This window comes from Pteropus medius, unplaced genomic scaffold (genome assembly GCF_902729225.1).
Source record: "Pteropus medius unplaced genomic scaffold, Ma_sr-lr_union100, whole genome shotgun sequence".
Taxonomy (NCBI): Eukaryota; Metazoa; Chordata; class Mammalia; order Chiroptera; family Pteropodidae; genus Pteropus; species Pteropus medius.
The window spans coordinates 8,634,740-8,657,340 of NW_024354875.1; the positions used below are offsets into that span (position 1 = coordinate 8,634,740).

The window sequence follows — 22,601 nt, forward strand, 5'->3', positions numbered from 1 at the left end:
TTAACTCAAAATGCTTTTGATAAGTCTTATAAAGACTTGAACATAACCTGAAATTATAAAGCTCCTAGGAAAAAAAATAAATAAATAAAAATAAAAAAAAACATAGGTGGTATCCTCCTTGGCATAAGTCTTGGTAATTATTATTTTTAATCTGATCCCAAGAGCAAAGTCAATAAAAGTAAAAATATACAAATATATAAGTGGTACTACATCAAACTAAAAAGTTTCTGTAATGCAAAAGAAACAATCCACAAACTGAAAAGGCAACCTACTAAATGGGAGAAAGTAATTGTAAATGATATATTTGATAAGGGGCTAATATCAAAAATTTCTAAAGAACTCATATAATTTAACAGCAAGGAAACAAACAACCCAATTAAAATACTGGCAGAGAAGCTAAATAAACTTTTTTTTTCAAAGAAGACATACAATTGGCCAAGAAATACATGAAAAGATGGTCAACGTCCTTAATCATCAGGGACATGAAAATCACTTCACAGCTGTTAGAATAGCTATTATTAAAAAAGACAAGAAATAACAAGTGTTGGCGAGGATGTGGAGAAAAGGGAATCCCTGTGTCCTGTCAGTGTGAATGTAAATTGGTGCGGCCACTATAGAAAACAGTATGGAAGTGCCTCAAAAAAGTTTCACTACTTGGCATTTATCCAAAGAAAACAAAAGCACTAATTTAAAAAGACATATACATACTATGATCATTGCAGAATTGTTTACAATAGCCACAATATAGAAAAAACCCTCGGTGTCCACCATCAAAAGAAGAATGGATAATGAAGATGTAATACACACACACACACAATGGAATATTATTCAGCCATAAAAAATAATAAAATCTTGTCATTTGTGACTATATGGGTGGCCCTCAAGGGTATTGTGCTAAGTAAAATAAGTCAGGCAGAGAAAGAGAAATACCATATGATTGCTCTTATATGTGTAATCTAAAACAAAATAAAACAAGCTTATAGATACAGAGAACAGATTCTGATTGCAAGAGATGGTGGGTAGGTGGTAAGAGAAATGAGTGAACTGTTTTTTTGTTTTTTTTTTGTTTTTTTAGTTTAAATGAATTGAATAAAAATTGAGAAGAAGCATACATTTGACCCTTTAAACAATTATAAAAGGTATGGTAAGACAACAGGTGGTATGCACCAGACTAACATTTTTCCTCATTTCGTAAATGAGGAAACTGAAGCACAAAGAGATTAAGTAACTGTCCCTGGTATTTGATAGAACCAGGATTTGAACCTGCATAGTCTGATTCTAGCATCTGTGTTCTTAACCAATAAGCTCTGTCATCCTATCCAATATGGCAACCTCAGAGTAGTCAGTTGTTGCTTGACAGCTCAGACTTCCAGGAATGAGTATTTCAGTGAACAAGGTGGGTACTAACTAGCCTTTTACAATTTGGCCTCAGAAGTCATGTAGTGTAAGTGCTTCTGTAATCTTTTGCTTGAAGCAGTAATAAGCCCATGAGTGTGGGAGAAATGTCAAAATGTCAAAGGATTTGCAGCCGTGCTTTAAAGTCATCACAAAGAGTAAAGTACCTAGAGGAATAACCATAATATGCGCTACCCAGAATGGTGGGTTGGTTTTTATTTGCTGGAATGACTTTGTAGTTTTCTATATTTGGTCCTTATTTCTCCACAGTAGAAAATGGAAGGAACTGGAATATTTCCTTAATATTTCTTCCAGTACTTCCCTTAGCTCTGACAACTTTCTAAATGGCATTGGGCAAGACTTCCACCGATTCAAGTTTCACTGATGTATTTGCACCCAGATAAAAAATGTTCTGTTGCCTATATTCGAAACAATGCTAAGCCAATTTTCTTTAAATTCTCCTGAATTTCCTCCCCTGGGAGGATTATACACCTGCTAAGATTAAAATTTAAACTTAAAGACACTTTTGAGTAATAGTGGACAGAAAAAAAAAAATTGATAAAGTAATGTTTTTGTGTGGCATACTGAATGTGTGTTTTTCTCAAAGAAAAATGCAGATTTTCTATTTTAATAACTGTAAAATGTTGAGCTAATTTATCTTAAATGTTGAATATGGGTTCAATTAATGTGGCCATTGACTATCAAAAATTTAAGTCAAAATATTGAAAAAAAAACACTCAAGCCTCTCGTGTTCTGTTTTAAATTAAAATATGTTGGTGAACAATATTCCTGAAAAAGAGGGTCGTTTTGACTTTGATTAATTTCCCTTTAAATTCTAGCTCTAGAAATCATATCTCTATATACCTCTGAGACTAACTAGCCTTTCTCTGGGATAATCAGCAACCCCCAGGTAGCAGAAGGCAGTAGCCTAAACCTGACTAATAATCAAGGTCCAGACCTCTGGCAAGCTAAAGATGTCATCTTAAACTAAGGTATGTTTCAGTTCTTGAGCCCTAAGGTGGAATGACCCCCTGTCTACTTTCCCATGAGAATAGCCAGAGAGAAACCGAAACAGACCTCAGAACTGTCCTCAAGTCCTCAAGAAATAATCAGCTACCCTTCTTTCACCTCTGACAAATCAGCTCCCAACATGGCCCAGAACCCCTAACTTACGGTGTCATGTGATTTTGACTTATAAAATCTGTAACCTACACACCACTAGGTAGTTCTAACTTTTGAGCATTAGCTTTCCGTGTTCCTAGACAGTGCCATTCATAATAAAATAGCCACTGTAATTGTTACTTTTAGTGTTTGGCTCTGCTGGCCCCAGGTGTACCAACTTTTCTGTTTTTTTTTTTTATAAAAAAAAAAAATAACTCTGGTAAATGCCACATTTAGAGTATACAATAATATAACTTTATGATGTGTCCGAAGGTACCAATTTGTTTGGTATACAGAGAAAATTTCAAAAGAAAAACATTTCCTTTTACACCATGCTCTAAAATAGGAATTCCACATGCAGACAAGCAAATATTGGAGTGATGGGGTTGGTTTATCTGTCATGCCTTCATAGCTAAGGTTATTCTAACTAAATGGCTGGCTGGAAAATTTTCCCTTTCTTCTCTTACGAAGGCAAAAGTCCAAAACAAATGACAGCAAAAAAACCCATCTGGATTAGAGAAATTACTCAATAATTTATAAGTCCATTTCTCTGTAAAGTTGCACAGCTATAATCACACTAAGTACAACTAAGTTCCTTACGCAGCATTTTTTTTATATAAAAGAAAAAAAAAGAATCTTTTTACCTCAAAAACCCCTGTTGTTAGTTTTGTGATCGGTGAGAGCCTCAAGTTACTTCACTAATAGACATCCCAAGGTTATTCTTTCTGCTCCTTAGATTGATGAGTGTTAACCTTTGCCTCCACCAGTAAAATGAACTCACTTCTGGTCTATACATTATGTAAATAACTTCTCCTTCTTCCCAGATGACTTTTTTATATTGTATTTGTTATGTTATCTTAGTCTGTACACTCAGAGAAGGCAACAAATGTCTAGTCATTAAGTACTTCACTGATTCAATAAATATTTATACTGGATGCTATTTTTGGTGGTAGAGATAGAGTGGTAAATACTGTCGAGAAATTCACAATATGTATATCTGACAGAGTAGGCCAAGTTATGCTGCAGTAAGAAGCAAATCAATGCCTTAAAATAATTATTTGTTTCCAACTGATGTTACATGAAGTCTCTTGAGGATATGTTCATTATTCATTATAATCATTTAGAATTTTAGAGAGATGGTTGCTCCATTTCAATGCATGCTTCTATACTTGCTAAGTCAGGAAAAGGGAATGTGGTAAACCACATACTGACTTTAAAAAATCTTTGCCTATAAGTGACACACTTCTCACACTTCATTGGCCAAAGAAAGTCATACATGTATATTCAACACTGAGGAATCAGGACTTTCTAATGAGCATAGAAATACAGAGCCATATTAATGAACATTATGCTATTTTCACCACTTATCTATATATCATGCTATATGATATAACTGGGACTATATTTATAAACAAGTATAGTACTCTATTTAAATGTCTTGTTACAACCTGCCTAGAGAATATTACTAAGAAACATTTTTTTTTTCTTTTTCTTTTACTTTTTAGAGCTGTAATATCACCTAGGTCACATTTCATTGCCTCTTTTTCAGTTCTGTGACTCAATCACTCAAAAACAATAAATGGTACTGCTGTCATATATGCTGGGTCTTCTCTAGTCTTGAGTTAGTATTCGTTCTATATTTTTAACATCTCCTTCCTAGTTGTACTTCTCTCCCTGCTTTATGTCTAGATGCAGCACATTGTGTATAATTAGGTTGTTTCCATCTCTAACTTCTGTCATCAGAACATGATCCAGTTAGTGCCCTTGCTCAAACAAGTATTAAAGCAAACCAAACATGAAGAAACATCAGTTTCTGAGTGATCTTATTCAAGCTTAGAATAAGCTATGGCAAGAAGTCATTTTAATGTTAACACAAATATATAAGAAAAATACTAATTTAATGGACTGTTATTATTAATTTTTTTTCTAGTGTATAATTCTGCTCTAAAATATTAGAATAAATTTTGGTCTATCCAAATGTGTGTTACAACAAAAAAGGATTTAATTGGGTCATAATACATCTGTGTTGCTAACTTCTTCAAATCATTTCTCATTATTTTATGAACTAGTATAGTTTAGAAGAAGAAACATGGGTTATTTAATCAAATAGACATACCATCTATTAACTGTGAGAACTCTTTGAACCTCAGATTTTCTTGTTTTTATAGAACAAATAATAACTGTCTCCTCGAAATGCAGTAAGGATATTTGTAAAATATCTAGCACACTGTTTAAAACATAGTGACTAGGTTTTCAAAATTCTTGTTCTTTTACACTTTATACACTAAAGTAACTGTGGAGATTTGAGAATGTCTAATAATATTTTTAGAGAAGTAAAAATATTAATCGAGAATAAAATTTTAAATGAACCACTCTACTTCCTTCCCTAACCAATGATAAAGTTTCTAAGCAAGGAATATAAGCATTGCCAGCAAATAGAAAACATGAACAGAATGAAAGACAAATAGCCAGACTTAGGATGATTGTCCATGCAAATGTAAACACCCTGGCTCACAGAGAGAGATAAACAGCAGGGACTTTGCAAATGAGCCAGGCTGAGGTTTTATGAGTTTTACCCCAGGGCAATACTATATGCTTCATTGTATCAGTTAGATTTTGGCCTGAACTAAAACCTACTCCAACAGTTTGATTCTCAAATTTCTCACTGTCACAATAACATTAATGAATGAACAGGTGGAGTTATTTGTTATATGTGAACAAAATACATTTTTTGTGTACTTAAACACACAGACATGCACAAGCACATACACACTGTTTCCAAAGGTTTATTAATAATTATTTGAGTGTTGTCTTTGTCATGTTAGAATTTAATATTTTCTTCCTAGAATCCAAGCCTCAAGAAGTTAGGTAGGGTTTCTCTACTCTCACTAGGACTTTTCTAGTTTTTACTCCAAAATTTAAAGGCTTTTGATCCAAAAGAGACAATAATGATTAAAAAAAAAAAAAAAATCCAAACATTCTCCAAAGACCAGGTTAATTATTATCATAAAACTATGATTTAAATAGTAACAAAAAAGTAGGCCATCTTCAAATGTGCATATTTCTTCTATTTATTTTATGCTAGTAAATATCTCAATCATTCATTTGCATATTTTGTTACCTACCAGAATGTACATTTTTAGAAAGCAGATATCTACAGTTTTATACATCCTTCTGTTTCTCATATAGCTGAATAACTTATTTTAAGTGTTTGGAAGAAAGTAAGATGAGAAGTTAACAGGAAACAAAGGAATTGAAAATTTCTTCAAGAGTAAAAGTGTAGTCAAGGAATAAAATATTTGCCATTCATTTCATTGATGAACTACTGTTATTTGCTAACCAATCTTCCTATATAAGGAAACAAACAAACAAACAAAACAAATGAGAGAAATAAATACAATTATGGTACAGAAACAGGTTAGAATGTTAGCTATATGATGTAACTGGGCAAAAACTCCTGGTGTGTTGCTTTATCATTTGTTCACTTGTTCAGTTCAATTGGCTATAAGCTAGTAAGACTGAAGAAACTACATTTTTAAAAAAAGAAATAAAACTGAATGCATTCTCTGCAATCCTGTTACTGATACACCATAGATTTTCTCATGCAACTCAACCATAAACATAATCCCATCATTTTAAACCAGAAATCATCTCTTTGAATTGTTTAAGCATTTAAGCTTGACTGACCACTGAAGCATACATTTAAATACTACTTCTATTAAATCTTTTACTTTTTACTCTTCTTATTCAAAAGTACAATTTCTCTTTTTTAAATTACTTTTTGTTTGAAAAAAATTAAATTATTACAATGATTCCTTCCTTTAATTGTTGACACTTTCCTAAAAATAAAGATGTAGCCTCTTATACCTTCAGTTAGATAAGAAATCAAGGTGTTTTCCAGTTAAGATGGCAGAGAAGGTAAACGCTGTTCATGCCTCCTCTCACAACCACATCAAAATTACAACTAAACTACAGAACAATCTTCATTGAGAATCATCAGAAGTCTAGGTGAACAAAAGTCCTGCAACTAAGGACGTACAGAAGCCAGCCAGGGGTAGAGACATGGAACATGCTGGCCCCACACCTGTGTGTGGCAAATAAAAGACAACAGCTATCTTGGCTGCAGAGTTCACCCTGGATGAGTGAGGGGTCCCAGTTCCACACTAGGCTCCCCAGCCCAGAGTTCTAGCTCCAGGAAGAGAAGTTCCCATAATTTCTGTCTGTGGAAACCATCAGAGATTGTGGCTGAGTGAGATGGAGGGCTACAGGAGTTGCAGCCTTCCATTTTAAAGGGCCCACACACCGACTTACCTGCTGATGGACCTACTCACTCTATGCTCCAGCTCTAGAGCAGCACCTCCAAAGGTGCCAGGAACATATGGGGAGAAAATGAGGGGCAGCTTTGTCCCAGACAGAAGTAACAGCAGAATTCATTGTTTCGATGTTGAGCCTTCCTAGGGTTCAGATGCAGATGGGTGCCATATCTGAGTTTCCTTCAACCTGACTAACACAGGTCTCCCTTCCCTGGTGATTCCTTGAGACCCCTCCCCACCCAACTGTGGGCCCATCCAAGACAATTCCAGTGGCTTTTCTAAACAAAGGGCCTGTCTTGGCTCATGCTGCAGACTTTCTTACAATCTCTCAAAGGTTCACAATTCCCCCCAAAAACAGAATCTGGCCTCAGTGAGCCCTGTACTTCTTGCTGAACAGCCTCAAGCCCAGAAGTAGTGGCAGCCAGTATGAGTTCACAGCTTGGCTTCTCAGGGCACCTCTAAGCCTAGTGGCGTGGATTTGGGCAATCTGTGGATTGCTTGGTAACTCATGCCAGGTGGCCTCAGGCCAGGCACAGGCTTGGGTTAAACTGGGCCTGTGACAGGACCCTCTCAGGAGGACCCAGGGCCAGCACACCTGGTAGCCAGCTTAATATCATGGTGGAACAATACCCAGGGCCATATCTGAGGATGACACACCGAAGAGCAGACTCAGCAGGCACCAGAATCCCACTAAAGTGAATCCTGCTCCATAGGGTCAGCCCCTGCACAATAACTCCTCCACTGTAGTAACCAGACAGTCATCATAACCAAGTAGCCAAAGGACCAATCTCTCCTATTGACATGCAAAGAGTAAATACACCTCAGCTACAAAAGAGGCCACACACAACCCATACAAGAGACATACCATTGGCACCTATCTCAGTTAACCAGGGAAGACTGTGCCATTGGGCACCATAGGACACCTACTATGTAAGACCTCTTAACTCAGATTGGGAGACATAGCAGCCCTACCTAATACACAGACACAAACAGGGATTCAGCCAAAATGGGGAGACAAAGAAACATATCCTAAATAAAAGAACAGAACAAAGCTCCAGAAAAAAGAACTCAATAAAATAGACATAAGCAATCTTCCAGATGTAGATTTCAAAACCTTGGTTATAAGTATGCTCTATAAACTTAGGTGAAGAATACATAAACTCAGTGATAACTTTAACAAGTGATTAAAAAAAAAATGGAGATAGAAAACATAAAAAGAACCAGTCAGAAATGAAAAATATAATAATTGGAATGAAGAATACATTAGAAGGAATCAATAGTAGATTAGATAAAGCAGAGAATCAAATCAGTGATTTAGAAGATAAGGTAGCAGAAAACATCCAATCTGAACAGCATCAACAACGAAATCCAAAAAAAAAAAAAAAAAAAATAGGGGTAGTTTGAGGGGCCTCTGTGATAACATCAATTATATTACCATTTGCATCACGGAGGTACCAAAATGAGAAGAGAGCAAGAAACTTTTTGAAGAAATAATAATGGAAAAATTTCCTAATCTGGCAAAGGAAATAGACAAACAATCCCAGGAAACTCACAGAGTTTCAAACAAGATGAACCCAAAGAGGCCCACACCAAGACACATCATAATTAAAATGCCAGAAGTTAGACAAAGAGAATTTTAAAAGCAGTTAGTTACCTACAAGGGAGCTCCCATAAGACTGTCAGCTGATTTCTCAACAGAAACTTTGCAGGCCAAAAGGAGTTGGCACAAAATATTCAGTGATGAAAATCAAAGACATACAACCAAGATTACCCTACCCAGCAAAGCTATCATTTATTATCAGAGAATAGAGAGCTTTCCACACAAGAAGCTAAAAGAGTTCATCACCACCAAATCAGTATTACAAAAAATGTTAGAGGGACTTCTTGAAGAAGAGGAGAGGGAGAAGAAGAAGAAAAAAATATATAAAAATGTAAATAATAAAATGGCAATTACTACATATCTATCAACTATTACTTTATTGTAAATGGATTAAATGCACCAATTAAAAGATAGGGTGACTGAATGGATAAGAAAACAAGATTGTTACATATGCTGCCTATAAGAAACCCATTTCATGTCAAATGACACAGACACACTAAAAGTAAAGGGACGGAAAAAGATATTTCATGAAAATGGAAACAAACAAAAAAGCTTCATTAGCAATATTTATACCAAAGAAAATAAATTTTAAAATACAATCTATAACAAGTGACAAAGAAGAACCCAGTAACCCGACTTCTGGGTATTTATCCAAAGAAACAAAAAATACTACTTTAAAGAGACATGTGAATACATTTGTTCATTGCAGTATTATTTACAAGATATGGAGATATGGAGACAACCTGGGTTTCATCAATGATGAATGGATAAAAAAGAGATGGTACATATATACAATAGAATATTACTCAGCCATAAAGAAAAGAAAAAGAAAAGAATTAAATCTTGCCATCTGTAATGACATGGATGAACCTAGAGGATATTGTGCTGAGTGGAATAAGACAGACAAAGACAAATGCCCTATGATTTCACTTACATGTAGACTCTAAAGAACAAAATAAACAAAACAGAAACAAACTCAGATACAGAAAACATTGTGACAGGTGTCAAATGGGAGAGGGGTTAAGTGGATAAATAAAAGGAAGGAATTAAGAAGTACAAATTGGTAGTTACAAAAAAGTCATGGGGATGTAAAGTATAGCCTAAGGAGCATAGTCGGTAATACTGTAATAACTGTGTATGGTGTTAGATGAGTACTAGATTTTGAGGGGTGATCACTTCATAAGTTATATAAATGTATAATCACTGTTTTGTACAATTGAACTAATATAATATTGTATACCAACTGTCATTGAAAAATAAAAATATATATTTAAAAAACCAAAGCAATTCAGATGTCACATAGCTTCAAATTTTTCATCTTTCTATGGATTTATTTATCTTTAGCTTTCCCTTTGTCTAAGCAATTAGCAATAAAAGATCTTGTAAATTAATCTTTAGGCAGAATAATGACCAAACTTGTTATTATATATTTTCAAAAGCTTATTTTATCAGCTCTTCTTATTATTCTTCCCACCTAATATTCTCCTCCTCTTTATTTCCTATCTCAGAATGGCATCACCATCTGAACCATATGATAATTCAAGCCAAAATCATTCCTAATCTAAATTTTCACTAATTCTTGTCGATCACAATTCCTAGGAGTCTCTTAAGATCCATTTCAATAGTTTATCTACACTGCTATTACCTTAGCTCAGAATTACATATAATCAATCTTCCTTTTATTATTTCAGTTGCCTTTTAACTAGTTTCCCTATCTCTGTTTTTTCTTCTCAACAATCAAAGTAAGTAGCAATATAGCCTAGGGAAATATCTTTTAAAGGGCTCCCAGAGTTAAACAATATTATTACCCTATTACAATAAATGCTATGTACAATTCTTTCCCTATTGTAATACAAATAAAACAGAAAATTGTAGTTTATAGAGTGTTCCTAGAGAATATAACACTGCATAGAAAAATTAAATTCATCACAAATTTCTTAAACATATAGGGAATGATATAATTGGACTACATTCTAAAGTAGAAACACAATTGTATTGTGCCTCTAATTGAAGACAAACTTTTTTTTTCTTTTCATAAGCCCCTGAAAGGCAAATATCTATTTAATGATGCCTTTCTTTGGAAAGCATCTATGCTCTACATTAGAAATAAAGTTACTATTAAAAAATGGTTTAATTTTTACATTGCTTTTTATATTTATTTATATTTTCTTATTTGAGACAAAATAGCTTTCTTGGAAGGCAGTGGAAATATATTATTTTGGTGGGGGTTGCTGGACAAGGGGAATATACTTCTTATTTACATTTTAAAAATACGTATCCTTTAGTACTTTTGAATTTTTATATAATAAGAACTTGCATCTTTTGAAACCTTAAAGACATATGGCTTTTATGTAGCTACAAGAACAACTTTGTTTCTGAGTTTATACTTATATATTAAAATCATACACTACATTGATGATAGAATTTTACTAAAGTAGATCTTGGGATTTTACTAAGTTAAAATAATTTGTGTAATATAATTTTTAAAATTACATTTAGTAGCATTTCCTAAGTAATAAATGACTAAATTTATTTAATAATATTAGTTAAATATTCAGATGACATGTAACTGAACATATTTTTGGAAAATCAACTCGCAAAATTATCAAAAGTTGATGTTTGAGACTGGTTTAAAATAGTGTCGAGACGGTGGTCTTTGACTCTACCTCTACTTCCATCATTCCTAAAGAACCATTAAAGGACTCCAATTGTGTCACCATCAGACACTCAAACACTCCAACTTTCTAGATTTCAAGAGAAATTTAGAATTACTGCATGGTTGATAAAATTTGAATTAAAAACATAATTAATGTCCAACTTATATATTTTGACCAAAACTAAAATAAAACCACTGACAAGAGAAAATAATGGAAACATATTTTGTCTCTCCATCTTTATTTTTCACCTGGCTTAGAAATCCATGCTTCATACCAACAGAAAACAAACAGTTGGCCCTTCCAGATATGGGAGCAAGACTCTGAAGAACTTAGAGTGATGGTCTTTCCCTCTTCCATCACTACACCCCCTCCCAAATCAATTCACAAACTACAACTCTGCATAGGAAGTAGGAGGAGATAAGTACTACATTACATGCAGAGAGGAAGAATTCTCATAGAGAAATGTGAAACCTACTGATAGATATGTGATTTAGCAATTTCAAGCATTATTTTCTTTCTGTTGATAATCAAAGTGTGAAAAAAAAGGTCATGAAAGTAAATGTAACATTTTAACACAGAGTCTCAGTAAATAAACATTTGCTAGAAAAATCTCAACATTAGTCATCATTTTGGGTTGGTAAAAAAGAGAAAATCCTTGGCAGGACACCATTTCTTCCTGCCCACTGGAATTTTATTCTTATTCCCAACTTCATCCACCCTCTATGCATGTCTAACAGGAAGGTAATTATATTGCTGCATTTTGCTGGATAGAGTGTTGTATTGTATAGTCATTAAAAAGGAACATGTTTTATGTCATCTACTGTTCGCTTTTAAATTCATAAAAACATAGATATAAAAAAGAATATGCAACATGATACCGATTTTAATTTGTTCTTACTTTCATAAAATGTAAATATAAAAGTTTATGAAGTTTGGAGAATGAATACAAATGTATTTTATAGAAATACAACAATATATTAATAATTTATTCTGGATAATAAAATGCCTAAATATGACTTTTTTATGTACAGCTTTGTTTTACAAATTTTCTATAATATTTATATATTATATTTAGGAAAAAGAATTTTAAATATAAAAAGTACTTTAGAAAAATGGTTTTGCCTTTCTTCTGTAGAACTGAGAGTGCCTAGTGACAAAGAGGAGGACTAATAAACCAAGGTCAAATGTATAATAGCTAAAGTCAGAATCGGAACTTTGACCTTTTTATCATTTTTCTATTGCTATTGTACAATAGAAAATAAATTTAATGATATATACAAACATGTAGAATTAGATTTTCCTACATGTCCATTCTTTCAAACATATAGTAATGACCTTTTATGATCAGGATCCTTGTCAACAAGGAGCTCACAGATCTCACTTATGCATATTCTTTGCATTAATTATACAAAAATAATGCTGAAAAAAATATACTATTCAATAGGCTAGTTATCATTTGTTTAATCCTACTGAAAAAATAACTTAGGTAAAAGCTTCCATCAGGACGTATTCTTTGAACAATGAACTAACAAAAGTCACTAAACTATTTTATCTTTAAAGTTTTCCTTGATATAACTTTTGTTATTGTCATTGATGAGACAGGGGTAAACATAATAGTTACTGAAGTCTGCACACAAAAAATATTGTTTTAATATTTGCACATATTTTACTTGCTTAGATCTACAAATACACCAGTTCTCATAACTTGCTAATAACTTTGTATAACTATTAAAATATATTTTAATGTGTTCTATTTATGACTAGCTCTGTCAAATGTGTGAAATGCTGAATATACCTATTTTCTCACTGAATATAGAAAGAACTGTAGTTGGAATATAATCATTCAATGACTGAAATCACATTAATCACATCAATACATTTATTTTCTCTTTTTAACTTGTTCCTGTTCCTAATGCACAATAGAATATTTTTTTTTCTCTCTGAAATAATTTGGGAATTTCAGTCATCTTTGTGCAATATGATGTCAAGAGTCAGCTGAATTCAAATCATAAAATAGGAAGCAAAATATATAAATTACACTATTTAACAAGTATTCAATGTAGTTATAATTATATCATTGTCTATTTTTTTTTAAAGTATATCAAAAAAATGAATTCTGCCTTTTGTAGACAAATTAGTGAAACACAGAGAAAGCTTGTTACAAAAGAAGCACTATCAACACCAACCAGGTCTCTCCTGAGTCTATGCTTATCTTTCTCCAAGATACTTGCCTTTCAATTTTGTTTTCTCTGTGGTCCATCCAGAGAGACCAAGAAATCACTTGCCATGAGTTTTTGTTTTTGTTTTTGTTTTTTTTTTTTTATGTACATGCAAAGGTAATCCAATGTCAGGGTTTAAGTTATATGTTTATTTCTTAGATATAGTGCTAAGTGGTCACAGAATATATTCACTTCTATGCTTTTTTGCACAGTTGGAATCTTTCTGACAGTCAACTAAAAGAATATTCTTCTGATTTCCAGTCTCAGAATATTAGAAGTATAAGTGAACATAGAAAATTTTGAATCGAGATACTACATTTACAGATTAAAATAACAAGAACAACTCAATGCCTAAGTTGGTGAAGTTAAGCCAGTTAGTAGCATCAGTCTGGAGTCTTTATCTATAGTACAGAGTGGCTAGTGTTGCTTTTTAATTATTTCCTGTAGCCAGTTTCACCCCATGTTCCTTGTAAGATCTTTGAGGGATAAAATGATCCTAACACATTAGTATTTTTCATAGTACCTCACAACAAAATTAATGCTTAATAAATATTTGCAGAATAAGAGAATGAAGAAGTAAAGAAATAAATGAAGAAATGGATGTATAATGTCATCTTTTTTCTACAGAAGGTACCTAGCTACTTAACTCCTGGTCAGTCTTCTATTACCTTAAACTAAAATATTTCTTAAATTTTTACAGAGTTTTAGTTTAGTAAATTAATGGTAGTCTTCTTCATTCCCCTTATTGTAAACTTTCGACATAATTTTAAAGTTTGTTAGACCAGATAAAAATAGGATTGGAAGGAAGATAATTTGATTAAGCAGTATAAGGTTATAAATTGCTGCTAATCCAATCTAAATCAAGACAGTATTTAAAGAGATATGTAAGAGATCTTGGAATAACAAAGCAAAAGTGATAAAATTAAAAGGCAATGTGTAAAAGTGCTAACCCAATGCTTGGGGAAATTAAAATGCTTGAAATCCATAAGCTTCTCATATAATGATAAAATTAAATGTCTCCTCTAAAATGCCAAGAAATCAATCAAAGAGTTGCACAAAAGAAGACCTATTGTTTAGTGTCACAAATTAGAATTTTGCTAAAACAAAACAAATTTAAATTTAAAAGATGTTAATATAAAAAAATATAAGATGTTCAACATCATTAGCTATTAGAGAAATGCTGTACGATTCCACTGCACACTATTAGAATTGCTAAAAAAAAAAACACTGACAACACCAAGTGCTTGAGAGGTTGCATAAACTAGATCTCATATTGCTAGCAAAATTGTACAGATTCTCTGGAAAACAATTTGGTAGTTTATTGTTGGCGTTTTTGTTTTTTTATAAAATTAAACAGAATTTACCATGCAATTTACTCAGCAATCACATGCCTGAGTATTTGTAACAGAAAAATAAAAATTTATGCTCACATGAAAACATGTACACAGATTTTCATAGTAGCTTGATTTGTAATAGCTCCATACTGGAAACAACCAAAAGGTTCTTCTATGTGTGAATAGATAAATGACATGTGGTATATCACTACAATGGAATACTATTTAGCGATAGAAAGAAATGTACCACTGATGTATAAAATCACACAAATGGATTTCAAAGAAATCATTCTGAGTGAAAAAAAGCCAATCTCAATGGTTATAAAAATTGTATAATGTTTCATTTATTTAATGTTCTTAAAATAACAAAATGTGGTGATAAGAACAGATCAATGTTTGCTAGAGGTTAGGACTTGGGATGGGTGTGACTATAAAAGGGAAAAAAATAAGAGTTTTTCTGTGGTGATAGACATATTTTATTCTTTATCTTGATTTTGGTGATGGTTACAGAAATGTATACATATGAAATTTCATAGAATTACAAGCCAAAAAGTGTACATATGAAATCTGCATAAGGTTTATAGTCGAGTTAATAGAATTGCATCAATATAAATTTCCTGGTTTTAATAATTTACTATGGCCATGTAAGATGTTACCATTGGAAGAAGCAGAGACATCTCTATTTTAATTTTGCAACTTTTGGGGAGTCAAAGTATTTCAAAATAAAAGTTTAAATACAATAAAACAAAGGATACTTTTTTATTTTACCATTTGCCTAATGTAGGGAAAAATTATTATAAAGTTCAACTTGGTTTTTCTATTATCTTTAATTTATTTTCCAATTTGGCTGTTACTATTTATACATGTACCTCATTAAAAAATGTAAAATATTTTTAACATTGATCATAATATAAAAAAGTTCCATTTTCATAGTTACTATAAAACTCAATATTCTTTCTGGGAAAAAATGGAATAAACAAACAGACTAACTAAAATAGAGTGGTGACAAAAATTAAATTTGTCCAATAACTATCTTTGATTTCTTGTCCAATTAATATTTTATTTGCATGTTCTTCTCGGCTACATTATTTTAAAACATGGCTAACAGTAAGGGATAAGTTACAGAAATAAAGTCACTTCATATGCAAAGAATTCTACCACCAAAATATATAAAATATTGGAAGACAATTCCCCACTGGGTCTCTTAACATTTCTGCCCATTTTTTAGCAAAGAGATTTGCAACTTCTGTTTCGTACTATCTTTTAAAGGATGTTTGTAGAGCAAATAACTTGAGAAAGGATAAAGATAGGTTCTCCCTCTGGCGCAGAGAGGCAGATTTGGTGCCTAACCAGAATAATAAAGATCATGCTTCTCTCCAGGGCAAAAGTTGGGCGGGTTGCTAGCTGAGGTCTTAAAAAATTGGTTTCCTAAACTCAGTTTCTTAGCTGCGACACAAACTCACTGTGTGCATATCCCCCATCTGAGTCTGCTTCTCCATTGCCTGCTTGAGACTTGGGAGAGAAAGGGGGAACTGAATATCAAGCTCATGCCATGTGCTGTGCTGTGATGAATAAAGTCCTTCGCCTCTGACCTAGGTGACTATGAAGTTACGACAAATTAATTTGTTGTTTGTAAATAGGATAAAATCTCAGGTGAAGGAGTTTGAAGATTATAGGAAACTATGTAGACTTCTTTTGAAATTCCAAACTTCCTTCCTATTCCTTGGTATAATGTATCTTTCCTTATCCTATAATGGCAACCTCACACCAGCCTAAGGGATATAGTCTCTGAATAGTGGCCTCTCCAGAATGAGATTAGTGGATTAAGACTTAATTCTAACAGATTATACATATGCTTCTTTGTCCCTGTTTCACTTGACTTTTCCAGACAAAATTCTGGATGGAATAGGAAAAGACTGAGGGAAGAAAAAAAGGTAAAGTTAGCTACTCCAGATTTTGTGGATGTGGAGGGAGAGCAAAAATCCAGTACTTGGAAGAGAGACGACTTCAGACCATGGGAGATGTGGGGAAGGGAGGGAGGTTAATGATCTTCCAGAGCTGCTTCTGGAGGCTTCCTCCAAAATGTAAACATCTTGTTGCTCTTCTGAATCTTCTTAATGTTGTTTGAAAAGGAGGGGAACCAATATGAGCATGCAGCTCTTGTTGCCTGCTGTCCTGTGAGTAATGAAGTACTTTATCATTGACTCAAAAATCTCATACCTTTTGCCAAGGTCTAGGAGACTCTGGAGGGCAAATTAGTTGGCATGCGAATAGTATAAAATCTCAGATTATATGCAGTTTTGATAAACACAAAATAATTTAAGAGGGCCCATTTTAATTATATTCTGAATTTCTAAATTTGAATATATAAATTGGAAATATAGAAACGAAAAGTAATATTGGATCCTGGATGATTTTAACAATGTTTTTATAAGTGGTTTATCACTGAAATTCACAAAGTCATATGTAAGAATGTATCCGATACTGTGCTATGCATCCTCTTGGTTTCTAATTCTTGTGCAATCTATGGTGGGCAGTTAAAAATGAGCTTTCATTTTCCATATATTAACAGCACCTCACCTTGAACAAACTGAACCTCATTCAGTAGGCATATATAAGCTGGGAAAATTAACGTACCAAGGGCAACTTTCAACCAGCAGAGGAAAGGAGCGGTCAGCCCTCAGGGAGACTGTTCTGACAAGCATTCCATATGCTTCTCAGAATATCCTGAGGAGAATCAAGTCCTAGATCACCACAGTTGCCTTAGTAATACACCATATATTGGCTTTTCCTCTTTTATTTACTTCACCTCTCACTCTTGCTTCCTGAAATGATCACCTAATTGGCCTAAAAACACAAATGTTTGTCTGAAGTTTTTCTTTTGAAAAATATGTAATTTAAGGTAAAGGAAACAGCTTATTTTACAACAGATATTTAGTCACATATTTATAAACTTTCCTATGTTTAAGAAAATTTGCATATTTCCATGAAATGAAATAAAAGCTTTATATTACAAGGTGTAATTTGAATTGAATTTTACAAAATGAATAAAAACCCCTCAATCTGGTAATAATAACTATTTTGTGTTGAAAGATGATTCTATTGACTGATGACCATTTGGATATATGATATCTTGTAAATTTACATTGGAATGCATTAGGAAGATGCCTGGACAAAATCAAGACTACAAACCCTGGTTTGGTACTGATTCAGAATTATTATACTCTACAGAAAAATATTATATCTTAAACCTACTTACTATTAGGTACTCAGATATATTCCTAAAAAAGCATTTAAACTTTGATGTTATCTTGCTGTTTTAGTGGAAAATCTGTATTAGACCTGATAGGAAACAAGATAAGACCTAGAAAAGCACTAATCTACTCTATACCCGTCTCTACTGGATTCTATTCCAGTTGCTATGTGAGTTGGATGACATTTAAAGAACTCATAATATGAGTAAGAGAATCAGTGAATGTTCTACAAGGAAGCAAAATGTAGAGATGAATTTTAGAGGAGTGAAATGAACCTTACATAGAAGTTAATGGTCTTATAATCTCTTGAAGAACTGGAGGAAATAAGAAATTTTGTCATTTGTTTTGTTTTCTTTTTTGTTAATTAGTGTTGGGTGTGGGAATACAACTCAATCAATACAAAGATGACTAATAGTGGTAAAAAAATCTCCCATTTTTAACTATATCTATCAATAGTCATACTAGATAGGCTAAACTGATGAATAGAGAAAACTAGCTAACATACAAATAGCATTTTACAGATGACAAAGCACTTTTATATAATTTACCATATTTAATCTTTATGGCTTCTTAATGAGAATAAATGAAACTTTCACATAAAATTGTTCATATTTTACAAAGCTGCTTTTGAGTGTCAGATAAGTGATTTCCATAAAACTAGTGGGATACCAAACTAGAACTCAACCCAAGGTATTCTAACCCAAGTTGCAGGATTTTTCTCTGTAGTCATTCCAATTACACTTATTTAGGGGTCATATTTCTTTCTGTGATAGTAACAAACAGAATTTGCTGAAATCCAGGTTTGAGAAGCAGCTTTTAATCTCCCATAGCCTCATTAGGGAGAAAATAAACTTTGGCATTTGGAGGATGTAGAATCACTCTAAGAAGGAATGAGACAATTAGAAAGACAGTAGCAGCCGGTCCAGAATTCCTTTACTGATTACTTTTATAATGTTTTCCTACTCAACTACTAAAAGTAGTTACTATTATTTCCTAATTTCAATTTGACCCATCATCTCAATGGCTCAGCTTTTTAATCATTGCACTCCAGTTTCTAGTTTACCACACTTAATCCGATCCTTCCACTCTTTCTAAGAAACCACTCTTCCCAATAAACTCAAATAACAATGATATACAATGAAATATCATCATTAATTTTTAAAATTTGATTTTTTAAGTCATTGTGCAGCAAGAATGTGGAATAAACAAGAGAACCTAGATAAAAACCAAAGAGTTCTAATCTCTGGTACATTTCAGAAAAATCACAAACTTTGAGAGCTGAAAAGAAACTTAGAAATCATCAGCCATGAATTAACCAAGGTTACCCAATCCATACCTGGAAACAAAGTCTTTTGACTTAAACCAGGTCTCTCCCCAAAATACTATTTGTACCTCCACATCACCAACTCTTGTTTTTCTTTCTCTACTTTTTGGTAAAATATTAATAACATTGATTAAATACCCATATTTTATATAAGTATAAAATGAAAGGTAACAAATCCCTAATGAATACCATGATTACAAAAAATATTAACTGACAAATTTTTTCTACTAGATATATATTTACCAATTACAGGCTCATGATATTCATAATTTACAAATTAATTATACACTTATTATTATTCTATTCATTTAGGAAGTACATCATTATCCTCTAATACCATGTAATATTATTATTAATCATTTTAAGTATAATTAAAACATTAAGAAAATAGGGGCAATAGCAAACTTTCTGTAAGTTATCTCCATTTAAATGAGTTTATAAGGGCAAATAAGAAATTAAAAGGCCCATATAATTTGTGATTATATAAATAAGCACGATTAAATTCTCACTCACTTAAAAATAAAATTGTTTTTAGTTAGAAGTCTTAGTTAACTCAATGCTCGATATAACAAGGCTCTAATATTTTTTTTTTAAATGCTTGCATGCAATTGTTGTTATTTACTTTTTTGGTTGAAGTCTTAAGTTATATTAAGAAATATAGCTATTTCTAATAAAGTAAATCTCTTTTACACAAAATGTTCACAAAGTTTTTTAAATAGAATGTTTTCTCCATCTATGTAGGTACTACCTTAGTTCAAACAACCATTACCTATCCTAAACTATTGAAATGGACTCTTTACTTATCTTTCAATTCCCATTTTACCCCCTACACACAGACACACACAGACACTCACACATACACTATTTTACAATAACACAGCTTTCTAAATTATAATTCTGACCAACTGACTCCTCAGCTTAAAATTTACCAACCTGGTTTATAAGGTTCTACATGATACAGCTCCAGGCTCTCTCTCCGTACTCATTTTGAACCACTCTTCTCCCAGTTTATTGGACTCTAGCCATGCTGCTTTTTTTTTTCCCCCAGGTTCTCAAACATGCCTTTCATTTTTCCTCCTCAAGGCAATAGGCTTGCTCTCTCTCTACAATATTCCTCCTGTTCCCTAACTGAATTTTCAGTTTCCTTTTCACAATTTTGTCTTATCCTCCCGGTAACATCTTAAATGTCATCTTTTCAGTTAAACTTTCACTGACCAACTAACTTAACTAATGTTCTCTCCATCAGTCTTGACAATAATGCTTTTATTGTCATAGCACTTATCATAATTTGTATTTACGAAAGCATCAATGTATGAAAGTATTTACTAGTTGCATCAAAGTAAAGAATAAATAGCAGTCTTAATAATTTGTTTTATAAGATGTACCAATTAAACTTATATGGATTTTTAACAACTTTTTAAAACAATATTTTAGGAAAATATACTATTTTAGTATAGAGTAGTACTAGCGAATCCAAAAATTAAACTGTAATATCCATAAAACATGAAATCACTACACTTTGAAAGCACCTATACTGTAGGTGTTTGTCCAGATCTAGTTGAAACACATTACTTTAAAACCTGGTTGACACTTCATTTTTACTTTTCATTTCTCAGAATACTAATTTAAAAAAAATGTAAATAACTTGAGACTTATAAAAAGTTAAAAGAATAATAAAAAGGACTTCCATAACCTTTCACCCAGAATCTCAATTTATTATTATTTTACCACACTTGCTTTATCATTGTAGACACAAAAAAACATATAATATATGTTTTTTCCAGAACTGTGGAATCTATGAAATGCTTCACAAAAATGTCATCCTTGTTCAGGATTCATGGTAATATTCTTTGTATCATTCCATTTTTAGGTTATGCGTAGGTTAAATAAGCACTTAGTATTTTTTAATTTTACACAAATCTAGCTCTCATATTTTCCAAATATTATATTTACATGAATTAACCAAATTAGACAATAAAAGTACCCAATTATAACACATAATAAACAATAACTTTTTCTTTTACTTTCTTTTTACTTTCTTCTTTCCAGTAGTGGTATTGAAATACTTATTAAACAATACAAGATAGGTATCAACTCACCAGAAAAGCCACTAGCTATATATAACCAATATGGACATGAAGGTGTTAAATCAGCTTCCTCACTTCTTAAAATCTGTTTTTGTCAGGGTCTTTAATCATCATCTATTTGATGTCTCATGTTAGAAGACTAAAATTAATAATATCCATGGTAAATTATGGTCACTTTAGAAGCATTAATTTATTTTATTCTTATAATAATATTTGATAGAAGTATTATGAAATAAAAAAAAACCTAAAGTGTTTGATGATTAAAATATTTTCCATTCAGTCAACAAATGGCTATGTTGAGATTCAAATCTAGGTTTGTTGAGTTCTAGAGCACATGCTTGTAACTATTATGAAACTACTTATAACTACAAGGTTCCAGATATTCTCAACAAAGAATAGAAATAAAAACTAGGGCATAACTATTAAATGAAAGGAATAATGGTTTTAAGACAAAAAGCAGTTGCTAAGAGAAACGTGATAGGAATTAGCATGCGTAGTAAGAAGTCTAAAGCAAAAATCTAAAATGAAAAATGACAGAATATTTCAGCATTTTTATCTATAGAGTCAAGTGATATGGCATATTCTCATTTGGGTAAGCTAGCCTATACCTCAAAAATTGTCTCTAAAAATAAATATCTGATTCAGCATTCTTTTTACCAGAAGTTATCTGACAGCTTGTATCAGTTGGAAATGATGTGCATTAAAACAAGATGGCTTTCCATCTGTTAGAAAGTGAAGCAGTGGTTTCTATTATAACTATGTTTAGGAAAAAAAATGAGTTAGTTATTCAGAGTTGTGAAGTGTACTGCACAACACAGTGAACTTTTAAACAATTATAATTACTATTGAAATATAAAACCTTGAATTATAGACAAAATTTTGCAGTTGACTGTCAAAACAGAAAAGGCCATAAAAGAAAATAATTACAATAACTAACAGTAATAATTATAAAAATGATAATGTTTTGTTACAAAATAGGAACTTTTATGTGTATGTTCTTCATTTAATTAAATAGCTTCTGTTCGAAAGTTTATAACAAGGGATTCTACTGCAAGGTTTTCTGTGTTCAAATTATGACTTTGTTACTTGGTAACTATGACATAAGTGATTTATTTCTGCCCATTTATTTTCCTAATTTTTATTATGAGTATAATAAATAATGTGCATTGCATAGGTTTTTGTTATGTCTAAATGAGTAATAAAAGTAAATGGGTTATAATAAGCATAGCAGATAAACAAAATTTAGTAGTAATCATA

General features: G+C 32.2%; 1 protein-coding gene and 1 pseudogene across 1 annotated transcript in view; both read right to left on the bottom strand.

Annotated features, from left to right (window-relative positions):
- LRP1B (LDL receptor related protein 1B) overlaps positions 1–22,601 on the bottom strand; it is a 1,647,539-nt gene that overhangs the window by 784,440 nt on the left and 840,498 nt on the right. The gene's annotated exons all lie outside the window — the stretch shown is intronic.
- Positions 21,049–21,149, bottom strand: LOC120597513 (uncharacterized; annotated as a pseudogene).